The sequence below is a fragment of the Meleagris gallopavo genome, chromosome 1, assembly GCF_000146605.3.
Source record: "Meleagris gallopavo isolate NT-WF06-2002-E0010 breed Aviagen turkey brand Nicholas breeding stock chromosome 1, Turkey_5.1, whole genome shotgun sequence".
NCBI lineage: Eukaryota > Metazoa > Chordata > Aves > Galliformes > Phasianidae > Meleagris > Meleagris gallopavo.
In genome coordinates this window covers 40,066,479-40,079,532 of record NC_015011.2, presented here as the reverse complement: position 1 = coordinate 40,079,532, position 13,054 = coordinate 40,066,479, and positions in this window count along the sequence as shown.

The window sequence follows — 13,054 nt, the reverse complement described above, 5'->3', positions numbered from 1 at the left end:
AAGGGAAGGGAAGGGAGGGGAGGGGAGGGGAGGTCCCATGAATCTTTGTTCAAACAATCTCATGTAAAACTAATCAGATTTTTCTGGATTCTTCTATGCAAACCAAACTGCATATGAATTAATTCCAACTTACTTTGCAGAGAAAAAAGACATGCAATCCTTAAAAATGAGGAGGAAAATCAGAATAGTCTGTTTTTTAAAATGGTACGTACTTAGTGACATATATACACAAATGAACAAAACTCCTGAAACACAAGAAATTCTATCATAAGAGCTAAGTAAGAGGTAATTCTTCCCTATTTCTTGCCAAGCTTGTTGCATAGCTTGAAAATGACATTCGTTTTGGTACAAGTTGTAAGAAAATCAGAACTGTAGATATTTCAAAATATTTTATTTATCTTCAAATTTCTTTTCGTTTACAAGTTGCCAGGGGGTTTGCAACAGGATTCATTGAAGGGTTATATACAATTCATCATGAGTCATGGAGACATAACAAAGGAATAAACATTTCATGGATGAGTGATGACAGTATTTGTTCTGTACTAATTCAAACTACTCATACACACTTTTATGTAAGATGATGTTTCAAATTGCAACTACATATGAATACTGAAGTTAGCATGTATATAAGAGTATAAAGTAATTAAAATCTTATGAGTAGAACTGTTTGGTATTAAGATTTCATCAGTCCTAGTCAGGCTAAGACACTCTTAAATTAGAAACAAATGCTGTCTTGGTACATAAGCACCTCTGTCTCTGAAGAACTGCAGCAAATGTTTGATATACATCCCACAAGCAAACCAATTGCGTGAATTTATAGACTAGTAAAATATGCAAGTAGGGGAGCAGGATGAGGAATAGATAAGCCATTTTATTTTTTTTAAACAGAAGCTAAAAGTCTCATGGATCATGCTGGAACAGTTAAAATGATCAGGAAAAGATCCTAGTCATATTTTGATTTGGCCTATGCATTTAATTCATTCATTGAAAATGCACTTTATGGCCATATTTTTATGGCCAAATTTTTAAAGAAGAAATTACAGGATTTTTTTTCCTCTAAAGATACAAATTTCATGTTTTCAGTTACTTTTTTTTCCTGTTATTTTCAATATAATGTATGTATTTCCCACCAAGTCTGAGAATATCTCACCCGATGTACGACATCTTGAGTCATACATACTGCCTTTATAATCAATGGAGAGAAAGTGAGGCATCTCAGAAAGTTCACCTTCTCCTGAGGACAGGGAAGTTGCACGGCAAAATTGATTGTTTCTCTCCCTGATGACTAAGGAACAAATGAGCTGTCAGTATCCATGCTACAGACAACTAAATTCAGCTGTGAAGAATCCCATCAGTGGTATATTCCTTTTGGTGCCACAGTTGTCCTCAAGCTACATCGTTACCTGTTTTCAGGTGTAAAAGCTCTACTTTGAGTTCATATGTTACTTTTGCAGAAGGATTCACAAAAGAAGTTAAGTTTTATTGTGGAGGAACATGATCCTGAAATCTATGCTAGTGTCAGGGTTTTTTTTAAAAACCCTGGTGGTGGAAACAAGTCACTTCTTAAATGTGCTCATGTGGAAACAAAAAAATTATGCTAATAAAAAAAATAACTTATGCTAATATTAAGTTAAATATGTTAAAGACATATATGAGCATTATATAAATTGTAAACCTACATAATTTATCTGCATATCACATAAAGCTATCCACCAATACTCAGTTACTCTTCTATATACAGAATGATTTTCATTGTGAATAAGAAATAAGCAAATGCTTGAAAATTGTGACAAATATCCAACCAAATAGGTTAATGAATTTTAAAATATTTCTTTCATTGAAATAAATTATTACTTAATTATCTAATTAATTTCCTATAAATCTTAGACTTTTGCAAGTAAAAAAAAGCAGGAAAAACTGTAATCTGTTTATATTTTATCTAGTCAAAATATGTGTTGCACCTGGAACTTTTCCCATGCCCATGTCCTTTCTTTATTCTGACAGAGACTATTTAAAGAGATCTTGGACTTCAGCTATGATTGTTAAGAATGTTTATAATACAAACAAAAACTTAAAGTATTTTGAAAACCTAAAATCTAATAAAAAAAAATCTTGAAAAATAAGCAAGGTTTTTTGCTGTTTTACCCAACGAATTACATATTTGCGCATGCATCATTGCTCTTGGACAAAAATAAAATGTTTGGAACATTTCCTTAGAAAAATGTCAGCATGTCAATGTAAAAATTGAATTATAATATAAAAATTGAATTTGCATACTACTGACATTTTTCTACAGATTGGAGTCTCTTTGGATTCAATAAAAATATTTGTTTTTAAAAGGATAGCTTTAAGACACCTTAGTTTCAGTAGTTATTATAAGTCAAATTATCTATTCCAAAATTAAGTTTTATGTCTACTAGCCATTGTTTCTGTCAAAAAGCTTTTCTTTGGAGTACACTGGACATCTGCTATAAACCTATAGACAATTTCCTATTCAGTTAGTTCAGGTTAAGAGCAAAGTTACATGCATTTGGTATCATATGTACACTATCAAAAGACATATTGTCTTCTGAATGCTTAATGACAGGTAAAAAAACAAATGAACTAGAAAAGAAAGGTAACTCCCAGAATTAGTGTTCTTGCAGATTTCAGAAATAGTGTTTTTCAGGTACACTCTACAAAAAAACCCAAACCAAACCAAACCAAAACAAAAAAAAAAACAAAAAACCCTTTGGGGCCAAAGTTTATTACAAAATAAGAAAGCTATTCTGGGAATAAATGTGGAAAAATAAGGCACATATAGGAGATAGGAAATATATATATTATGCATTCCTAAGCTTCTCTTCGTTAAAAGGGTAGTTACTTCACAGAGTGCTTGGCAGGGAATGCTTATTTGTCCCATAACTTCTCAAGATACTAAGCTATTAAAAGAAAATAATACAGATGGATTTATATGTTCAAGGGAGATCTGATTTTCACAGGATAATTGCTCTGCCCTTCTTATTAATAAGAATTCTTTGAATTCAACCAATGTAAATATTTGGACTAAAAAGACTGGTCACTTTTAGAAAGCAGGACTGTCACTACAATCACTAAAAACAAACAAACAAACAAACAAACAAACAAAAAAACCAACAAACCAAACAAAACATTATCTAAATCTGGAGGGTATTTCATCAAGAATGAGGCTAAAGATTCTTCAAAGATTTGGTTGCATGTCAACATATGCAGAGGGCTATGTGCAGTATCTGTGCAGTTCACTGAACAGAAACCTGTCCCTGCCATACATGGGATACAGACTTGAGTAAAGAGAAAGGATACACTAAAATGATGTATCTATTCAATAACTAATTCAGTTAATGAGTGTATGAAAATCTCTGTCACAGCCTAAGTTAGCATGAAGAAATGACATCATGTGGTGGAGCAGATCTGAATTAGAAGAAATTGTGTATGTAGCCTTAAAGAAAGAGAATGAGCAGGGCAACGTGAAAACTATGCTTCTGTCAGAATGAGAATAATAATTAGATGGGCTATAACTAAAACATCAAGGTCTTCAGGTCACAAAAATACTCATTTCTTACAATTTTGGTTTGTAAAAATGAAGTTCAGTGATCACCCCATACCTGCAGTATTTAGTGGAAATAGATGTATTGTTTCAATGTCCAAGCCTTGTGGCTGCAATTTAATTCAATCTTGGAGAAAGAAAATCGCCAAATCTGAAATGCAGACACACCTACAATAATAATAAAAACAAATTAATAAAGTAAAAGAAGCAAAGTAACCACACAAAGACTGTAACTATATAGGAAAGTGTTCTGCAAGAAAGGTACTTCTGTACCACACAAGACAGAGCACAAAGTACTCCATGACAGCAGAGAGACTGAGAACTCGGAATTAGTTTCATTGTGGTAGCCTGATGTTAGTAAAAAACTTGGACTTTCAATATGAGGCATCATCTAGATGCTACCCACACTGTTCTCTCTCTCTGATAAAAGTATTCTGGATATTTCTGACTGGTTGCCAGTGATGTTAGAGGGTATCTAACAGAATCTTAAGAAGAGCAAAAGAAAAAAAGAACTGTCTATTTCAGTATCCTTCCTTCAAGAGCACACAAAAGCTGATATCTAGCGAGGAGTTTTCACTAGAGGGGATATCTAGTGAGGAGCCAGCAAACATTTACTTCCCCAGGTTTATGTTTTAGCTTCTTTGCAGTCCATGCTACCTGACTCTCCCTGCTCTATCAGTTCCCAGTCAGCTGTTGGGTTTCTTAGATGCTTTTGAAATAATGAACCAAAGCAATTCCCAGCCTACCATATTACGGTAAACCACCACCAATTTCAGTTTCCCTTAGGAAGTTAGACTCTCTTCTGTAGCAACTCAAAAGATGCTGCCTGAGAAGCTTAGTGAAATTTGTCCCGTTGATATCTGGACCCCATGTTTAGGGTTAATTGCCAACATGCTGCGGGTTACACATGTCCAAGTGTGGAACTTCTTGACTTCATAAAGAGAAACAAATACACTGCTATCAGAGGGCAGTATTGTTATCTAGATGCATGGTGATTAAAACCAACCAAACAAACCAAAATACAGCAATCTATAATAGCACTGATCTGCTACATCATTTTTTATGAAATATTTAGGATGTGATAATGTCTGGTGAGCGTGGTAACTCAGCAACTGCAGTTTTGTGTGACAGACATAAGAATTAATATTTTATCAGCTATAAACCAGCAAGAGTTTGAGATATTGCTCCTGACCGCAGCTAATAACTTTCCTTCACAATAAAGTATCGCTGATATTGGCTGTGGAATACACTGGGGTGAAGGGAACATTATTTATTGTATGCAATGATGCTATATAATTTAAAAAGGATTGTGATTTCTAGCAGGAGTAAATACACCATTAAAATGTTGTACAAAAAATAATACCCATTAAAGTATTATAAAAAATAGTATCACAAAATTTCACAATCTTTGCATAAGAAAAAAATGTACATCTTTAAAAGAAATATATGGGTACTTATACTTATTTTTCATTTTCCCAATGAAATAACAATATATTTAATAATGCAATGAAATCTTCTTAAAAAATAAGGACACAATAGGAACTTAGTTAAGTCAAAAGTGAGAATTTATTTAATTGCATGCTTAAATATCAAGATTATATCAATTAAGATGTTTTAAATTGGTTTTTGTATTCCTACTACCTGAATTTATTGCCAAGCAGTTAACAAGCATACGTTATTTTAATGCTAATTAAAATTAGTAAGGACTGAAAGGTTTGTAAGGTGGAGAAGCTGAAATCAAGCTGAGGGATATGAAAAAGTTCAGCTACAGCAATATGGTCACAGTTCAACTGGCCATAGGCAGCACTGTCTCTCTGAAAACAGCAGTTGCCTCAGAAATTACTCCATCTGCCAGTGGTTCTCACATCCATACACCAGGGTGGAGTATTTGCTCCCAGATTATATTTTGAAAAGTCAGCAGGTCAAATTAAACAGGTGACAAAGCACTTATTGTAGAACAAATAAATCAATAAAGAGAAGAAAAAATTGATCAAGAATCAGTTTGATGAATAAATAAATAAAGTTTAAATACAGTTTATGAAGTTAAAGGACACATAAATCACAAAATCACAGCTGTTAGAAGGGACCTCAAGAGATCATTGAATCCAACTCCCCTGATAAAGCAGGTACCCTACAGTAGGTCACACAAGTAGGCACCCAGACAGGTATTGAATATCTCCATAGAAATGGAGTCCACAACCTCTCTGGACAGCCTGTTCCAGTGCTCTATCACCCCTACTATAAAGAAGTTATTCCTCGTGTTAGTACAGAACTTCCTATGTTCAAGTTTTAGGCCATTGCTCCTTGTCCTATTGTTATGCAACACCAAGAAGGGCCTGGCCTCATCATCATTTGTCTCCCATCTCCCTTTATATATTTATAAACACTAATCAGATCTCCCCTCAGTCTTCTTTTCCCCAGGCTGAACTGACCCTGGTTACTCAGCTTTTCCTCACACAAGGGATGGTCCAGGCCCCTTAATATGTTTGTGACCCTCCACTGGGCTCCTAGGAGATCCTTGTCTTTTTTGAACTGGAAAGCCCTCTGTAACGTTCTCAGAAAACATATTTTAGAACAACACTTCTCTGTACATTAGAAAATTCTGCTTTAATTTATGGTAATAAAGATTCATAAGCGAATATCTTAAAATCGGTTGAACTTATGAGTGGTGACGAAGTTCTTCAAGGTAAAAAAATTATTATGAATGATACAGTGGAAATAAATAACTGAATTTCACCAAGGAAATTATTATGGAAGTATATTAAAATGTTGGTAAAATAGTGTGATATATATGTATTTTGCAAAATATATTAGCAAAATTATTTATATTTGCTGGGTTGTCTCGCTCTGATTTATAGAAGGGAGATGAGGTTCTTTTAATATTATATACCCGGCGTGAGACATGGGTCTTATCTTTTAGTACAATATTTTTTTATCCCTCTGAAAAGCTAAACAAAAAAACCACATCCCTATAACTTGGTGTACATTTCCTGAAATGAAACTTTAATATACTGCATCTTAAAGAGGAATCCAATCCTTTACATCTCTTTACTTCAGTGTGATTATTCTCAGAAAGGGTAAAGGACTGAGATGCACTTGGTTTCTTTTGCTTGTCTTTTATTAGAACTACCAGTTTCATTGACAAGGTAGGACAGCAAATGACTGCTTTGAAGCTTTCTGTGTTTTTACTATTTTAGAGATAATTGGAGGGCCAAAACTCCTCAAGAGTTGTATTCACTCATACTCATTTCCACCAATGCCTCATAGAAAGACAACTTTTTTTTTTTTGGACATAACATTTTGCTAAATAGAGCAATAACATGTTAACAACAACAGCAAAAAAAAAAAAAAGAAAAAAAAAAGAGTGGTAAATACATGTAATAACTTAGCAGTAGTGACTAGAGGCTGTCTTAATACACAATTGCGTATACAAATTCAATTTGAGCAAACTCTAAATTAGCCCTGAGTTCATGCTGACATGCCCAGTGTTTATTATTGATTGTATCTTCATTATCTTTTGCAAACGGACATGAATGAGCATCACTTGACTAAGATAGTCAGATGTAAGCTTGCCCTGACACAGAAGAGCAATAGTTGTGGATCTGGCTCACAATCTGACTGTTTAGAGCGCAGAGAACACTGTCTTCTGCCTGGAAAAGAAGTAAAGGGAGATTCTTGACCTACTTTGAGGCAAAGTATTAGATATTCCTTCTCGGCTTTGAGTGGGCTTTGTTGTACTTTGCAAGATGAGATCAGGTTGGTATCCTGAGGTGGCATGCTCCCTTTGGGAGCTCATAGGGGAAAAGGCAACAGTGAGAGCTGCTTTGTCTCATACTAGACTAAAGAGACTGTAGAGACAAGTGAGGAATAGACAGATCTATCCTAGCAGAAAGGGTTTCCTAGGACCAGAGCAGAGGATGTGTTCCTCAGAAAGTGACTGACTTCAGAGTGACCAACCTTCAAGAACTAACCAACACGAAAGGCCAGCCTTCAGGAACATGACTGGAAGGAGAGTATATAAAAACCTCACTTTATTTCCTTCTGTAATTTCAGTTTCCTCTCTTTTAAAGCTGCACATCTGTTTCAAGAATGGAATTTCTAATCTCATTTTAGCCAAATCAAATTTTGATTTTTAAAGCATTTAGGTCCTTCTGGAGACCCTGGATCCAGGGATCAAGCTGTATCAGCCTACTGAAATAAAAGATTCATAAAAGAATATGAATCTTTTACTGGGATTATGTGAAATGTTGTATGAAATATGTCTCATAGAGAAACCCAAAACATTAAGAAACACATAGAACTGGTCAAATATGCACTCTTGCATCTTAAATATTGTAAAGGTTGTAGCTTGCACTTGCTTTGATGAAGAAACAGTCTTGCTCATGTACATTTTCTTACTGCAAAATGGTCTAAGAGTGAACAGAGAAACCATTGTTTCTCCCTTGACTTAATAAACAGTAATAATAAAAATATTTTATAAGGACAAGAATCTGCATGAGACTGTCAGTAAAATAACTCATATTCTCTCTTGGCTTGACTATGCATTTAATAGAAAGTGCCTTTTCTTCATTTTTGTGCAGAATGTCCTATTAATTTCTATTATTTGATGTCACATACTGACAATATGAATTTAATATGGCTAAGGAGAAAAATTTTATGTCTGTGCAGTCAAAATAAACACCTGCTGTTATTTTATAAAAAGTCCAACAGTCTGTGCCCTTGTATTATTTCATGTAACAGTATACTGTTTTACCACAGTGCTTTCATCACCATGTTTCTCAGAATTTACCTTCTCATACACATGACCTTTGCAATCTGCTCAAAAGGAAACTGAATGAAAAAGTGCTTTAATAAAAGGATAGCAGGATTAATCAGCAACTGTGTAGATGGTGTCATTTGAACCCAAAAGATGCAGTGCTTTTAACTCAAGAGCTCAACAGGTGAAAACAGAGCCAGGTAGTAAGAGCTAGAAAAACAGACTGAGCTTTTCTTAGCGTGGGTAAATAAATTATACAAATGGAGTAAACATAGCTATTCCTTTTTTTCCTATAAGCATCTTTACCAAAACAGGCATCACTTCACACTTTTTCTTTCTCAGATGTAAAAAGTGAAAATTTGACTATTGTTAGTATTTTATAATGCAATTGGTAGAGTTATCTGATGCTGGCATCATTTATAGTTTTCCTGCAGATGGAAAGGAGGAACTATCTGAGCTGAAGTACTTCCCTAGTTCGTCTGTGTAAATATTATTTGCAAATTACTGACAAAAACAGTGGGAATATTAAAAAAATTAGGAAATGCCAACTTGAGAATTGAAGCTCAATTCTTTCATGTTGGAAAACTGATTTGCAGTAGTAGACAAAATGCTGATTTTTCAGGGGTCTCTACCCTAAAAATTAGGTATTAGCAAGATTACTTATATTTAAAAAGTAGCCATTAACTGCTTTAAACAGTAGAGAGATGAAATTCTATTCTTATCTACATGTATTTTCCTTTAACATTTTAATTTTAAAGATGCCAAAAAGCAAAGGAATCTACTGTATGTCAAGCAAATTTCAGGTAAATAACTATGTGGATACTTACTCCACAGATTCCATCAGTATTAAGACTTACAATATTTCTGTAATAGCATGTCATCAAAATTAAATTATAATTACATTATTTAAGCTATTACTGCACATTTCAGTGAAATATTAGAATTATACTAAATCCAACATGATAAAAATACCTCTTTCATGACAGACTTTATAAATCTGCTTCCCAACAAGGCTTTCCAGATCCACAGGTAATAACGTCTTTTGTAGCTGCCACTGAGATTATTCAGATTCAGGATCTAATGAAGGAATCAACTACTCTCATGAGTGAACATTTTTCTGATCCACACTTCAAGCCTTTCAAGTGCCAGGCTCAAGAGTCACACAAATGTTCTCCCATCTAATGTGCAACCTTTCTCCTGCTCTACATACAAATAGTTTTGGTATTCCTGTGATCTACCTGTGATGTACCTGATCAGTAGCATCCTTAATGAAGGCAAAGGTATTTGGAGTTATGTTGGTAGCTTCCCTGCTGTTCAGGGTCTCCACACCAATTGAAACAGCACATAATAAAGTGCTGACTGACTAAAGAGGACATTCATGTGCTACAGACTATGATGAAGTCTGCAATACAAATAATTGGTTGCTCAAATCCTAATATTTGCTTGGGATTTTCTTATAAAAAAAATGTTGCTAATGATATGGCTAGCTCTAGTAATTTGGAATGGAAATTATCTTGTAAAAAGGGAAGACCTGGCTAAGCAGGGCTTTTTTTTTTTTTTATGTTGATGGATATAGGCAGTGGGAAAAAAAACAAAACCAACAACACAACACCTCAAGTAGTGAATGCAAACTGAGAAGAATAAATAAATGTCTCGTGTGGCACTGAAGAAAACAATACTCTTCCCTTACTCAAAATATCATTTATTCTAAGCTTATTCTAATGTTCAAGTCAGAGCAGGTTTTGACAGCCATAGAAAGAAGGTGAATGAGATGAAAAGAGTTTATGAAGAGGTTGATGACTTTAACTATTAAACACAGATAGCAAGGACGTAATTACTGAACATCACAGGGGCAAAATATTAAAAAGTGATAACTGAATGTTCAGACAAATTCAACTATAAAATAGCTTTCACAATTCAAAAAATAATCTTTATTTAAAAAAAAAAGTCCTCTTTAAGCTGTCAGCAAGATTATGAATTCTCTATCTAGTTGATCAGATAGAACATTATCACATTACTGACAGTATTTTTTTCTGCCTTTCTAACTGCAGTTATTTGAGCATACAGAATAAATCTTAGTTACAGAAAGGAAAAATAGATTTGGAATGTGTCAGACTGTTCTCTGAAAATAGCATCGATTTACACATTTCTGCACCCCTTCACATAATTATCTGTTATAATCTGGCTTTCTGTTTTATCCACTCATGTTTCTTTGTTTTAGTAACAGGATGCTACTGGAACATTAAATGTTCAGAAATTATATGGAAAAGCCATCTATAGTACAGAATTTTGATACAAAACTATAAAATGAGTTTGAGTTTCTGATCATGTACAGAAAAATATTCCCTTATATACATTTTCAGCAGAGATGTATAGTATAAATTATGCCTTCGACACTGAATCCTTTGGCTACTATTCTCATATACAGATTGAATTGACTTATGATTGCATGGTAACCCATGCTTTCATTCTAGGAGCAATGAAATCAATATTTTCAAATGTGGCTCAGAAATATAAAACCCTGTAGAACTGCTTAACAATACATTTCATGATTATGTGCATTTTCTTTAAAGAGTTTTACAGGCATTTGTATAGCAGAAAAGAGAGATTTTTTTTTTACCTGTTTAATATGTCAGAAAGTATTACTGTATTACTTTGCCTTCTCTTTGGTTTGTTAGAGCTATAACCACTTCTGCATTTCACTATCTTATTACTTCAGTTATTCCTGTTAGATTTCCCACACAGAAGTGTATAATGAGCAATAGACTAGACCTTCTAATTCTACATTAAAAAAAATAAAAGAAACAGCTAGGAATTACAGTACTCATATCAGAGATGCATAAATGAGTTACATACATTGCAGTTCAATTCTGTGTGTGTGTGTGTGTGTGATGTTATTCATCTTAAATATAATCAGATATATGTTAACCCCTACCAAAACCTATTGCTTGTATTAATTTTAACTATTGAAGCCAATTGGGTCTTCTGGGCCTTAGTCACTTTGCAGACCTTGTTAGCTTGAAAAACTCTTAAACTGAGCATGAGCTAAATGAGTTCACTTAAGACTCCTCTAATACTATCCACAGATGAAATAAGTCTTTATTAACTTGATATTTCACATGTATGTGAAACTTATAAAAGGATAACAGATTCAAAGATTTTTAACCACTATAATATCATCATAATCCTTTCATTCTATGATCTGCTGATTACTTGTATTATGAGAAAAAAAAATCCAGTGTTCCAGGCTCAGAAGATCAAGGCAAAACTTAATTAAAGTTGAATGGAGACTTGTAAAGAAAATACATGAAGGAAATCTAGGGAAAGAAAGCATATGTTGTTTCTTAATTATTCTTTGAGTAATGTTTCTCTTCATGAGTAAGCAAATCTACTCTGTCTGGATGAGTACTGGTATGTTGTAAATGTGTTAGAAGTAGAACGCACTAGGCCGCATAGCATTGTTTGATTTCAGATTATCGTTGGCTATATCCTACTATGGAAAATCACTCAGAATAAGAAAAGGAGTGTACAAGTGTGTGCATATCAATCTGTGTGTAAACAGAGGAAGAGACCACAACAGGAGACTCAATGCTTGAGGCAGGTGAATCATAGCAATTGCTCCATTCGTTCATGGTATGATTACCTGGAGATATACAGTGGACAACTGTGGGCACGTTGATGTTCATGCAGACCACTGTGCTGCCATGAGTCATGCTGCAATATGCAAAAGCATATAAGGTCACAAGGAAGAAAAGTATGCTTCTTGTCTGATCCAAGGATGCATGCTTTATATAAGTAAAAGGTAAGTATTTAGGTTATAAATTCTCTACTCAATATTTACTTTATCTGAACTTTTACATGTTATAACTTTATGTTATAACTATATGTTATAACTTATAACATAACAACTCAGAAAATTCTACTAGTTGCAGAAATGCCAACAAAAAAGACAGCATATTGAACATTTGCTTCCTATCGGTCTGCAGTGCTTGAAATATTTTGAAGCAGATCTCTAAAGAATTCATATATTGATCTCAAATTTCTGTTACTAATAGAAAGCTTTTTAGTACACTATCTTTGTGTGCGTATAGTAAGTGTACAGTTACTTAACATCTTTAGTGTCCTGATACGATTCTCAGATGAGAAAGTTAAAAAGCAAAATTTCTACACTGTTAAACCACAGTATCAAAACTTCCACGACATGGTATTTTTTTGAGGTTCTCAGATCTTTCCCTCTCTTTAAACCCCTTGAAAACTGCAAATTCAATTCTAGTGATATTTTGGGCATTTTTTCTTAGCACATATCTAAAGTTAGCAGAAAATGCTGTTAGTCACCATTTTGAATTGAACTTTTATTAGATTTCACAGATCAAGGTAGAAAAGAGCTTGTATATTATGTCTTTCAAAACCCATGTTGTGTAATAAGCAGAGAAAAAAGAATGAAAAAGAGTGAAATAGAAGGAGCAAGCATCCACGTGGCTTTCTCTCAGTACTAATGGAGCTGTGTCAGAAACCAGTTCACTCTTGCTAGTAAAATGCACAGCATCAGCCAAGAGTAAACAAACTTTCTGTTATGGCAAGAGGAAGCAAATGGCTGAACTAAATCAGATGGGAGGGGAAAAAAGTAAAGACAAAAACCTCTTTCAGCCAGGCTAAGACATGCAGAGTAGCATGTAATGTTGCCCTGAACTTTGAACATAATGAAGTACTCCTAAGGAGCTATTACAGCAGGA